The sequence below is a fragment of the Mirounga leonina genome, unplaced genomic scaffold (assembly GCF_011800145.1).
Source record: "Mirounga leonina isolate KUSES-001 unplaced genomic scaffold, KU_Mleo_1.0 Mir_170, whole genome shotgun sequence".
Classification (NCBI taxonomy): Eukaryota; Metazoa; Chordata; class Mammalia; order Carnivora; family Phocidae; genus Mirounga; species Mirounga leonina.
Window position 1 is genome coordinate 26,757,877 of NW_023270433.1, and position 1,552 is coordinate 26,759,428.

General features: G+C 44.8%; 1 non-coding gene across 1 annotated transcript; it reads left to right on the forward strand.

Moving 5' to 3' along the window:
- The first annotated feature begins 268 nt into the window (after positions 1–268).
- Positions 269–379, forward strand: LOC118018295. Its single transcript, XR_004681370.1, has one exon. It is a non-coding gene; the product is annotated as a U6 spliceosomal RNA (small nuclear RNA).
- The last annotated feature ends 1,173 nt before the right edge of the window (positions 380–1,552 follow it).

Consider the following 1,552-nt stretch of genomic DNA (forward strand, 5'->3'; position numbering starts at 1 on the left):
CCGGTTATGGAATGAGTAAGTCATGGGAATAAAAAGAAGAACCTCAGGAATAGTAAGTGATATTCTAACAGTGATGTAATGGGACAGATCGTAGCTACACTGTGATGAACATAGCACACTACGTAAACTTGTCAAATCACTAAGTTGTACACCTGACACTAATGTAACATTGTATGTCAACTTTGCCAAAAAAAAAAAAAAAAAAAAGATGGCTCCATTTTTTTAGGGAAATTCATTCTTCCTCTGAACTTGCTCTTCAAAAGCTGGAGCACTCACTTTGGCAGCACATATACTAATAACGTTGGAATGATAGAGAGAATATTAGCATGGCCTCTGTGCAAGCATGATATGCAAATTGATGGCGGCGTTCCATGTTTGAGACACCTGGGTGGCTCAGTCGGTTAAGCGTCCAACTCTTGATTTCCGCTCAGGTCATGATCTCAGGGTTGTGGGATCGAGCCCCTAGTCGGGCTCCGAGTTCGGTGAGGAGTCTGCTTGAGACTCTCTCTCTCCCTCTCCTTCTTCCCCTCCCCCTGCTGATGCTCTCACTTTCTCTCTCTAAAATAAATAAATAAATCTTTAAGAAAAAGCTGGAACCACATTTTATTCTTTCACCCACATTCAGTACATATAGAGCACCTACTATATGCCAAGTTCTGCACATTCATTAGTTAATTAGCCACTGTCCTTATCTTCAGGAGTGTATTGGGAAAATGGACAGCTGTTTCCAGTATGTATTGCTGCCTAAAAAGCCAACGAAACTAACAGTGGAAACAAAACCAATAATTAATTTTGCTCACAAATCTCTAATTTTGGCAGAGTTCAGAGCACCAGCTTACCTCTGTTCCATGTCTTCTGGGGAAGCTCAAAGGATGAGGGCTGGGATCACCTGAAGGCTTGCTCACTAACCTACCTGGAGGTTGATGCTGACACCTTAGCTGGGGCTGTGGTCACAACACCTAAGTGTGGCCTATTTGTGTAGTCTTTCCAGTTCTTCGCTACATGGTGATGTTAACTTTAGCTTTTAAATTCTGTACCTCTAAGTGCAGAATGTTTTTGCCTTCAACTTGCTTTGAGTTTTGAGATGTTGGTTGAGTTATGGGAAGCCCACGTATTTACCAATACTGGGGTCTGCACACGAGTTTCCTAATTTTGAGGCATATTCAAGATACTGTTGGTATGTGTAGAGCATGCAACAGATGCAGCCGATGCCCTGCTCCTATCCCCTTTACCTACCCATCCTCACTGGTGGCAGCTGTAGACACTTTCCAGGGCATGGACAGCTTCCCACCCCCCACACCTGCTTCCCTTTTTCCCTGCCTAGGGACTTTCTCGGCACTCACCTGAGGAGCTTGCAGAGCCTCAGACAGGTTCAGCCCAGAAGTGCAGGGACATCAGCACCCCTGGGGCAGGGGGCCATTCTCAACCAACGAGAGATGGAAAGCAATGAGTAAATGCTGCGGTCTTCCTGGTAGAATGATTCAGAGCAGGGCTGACTCTGTTTTGCATGACTTGATGTGGCCGACCTTTATAAGTGCCTCCTTAAATTTTG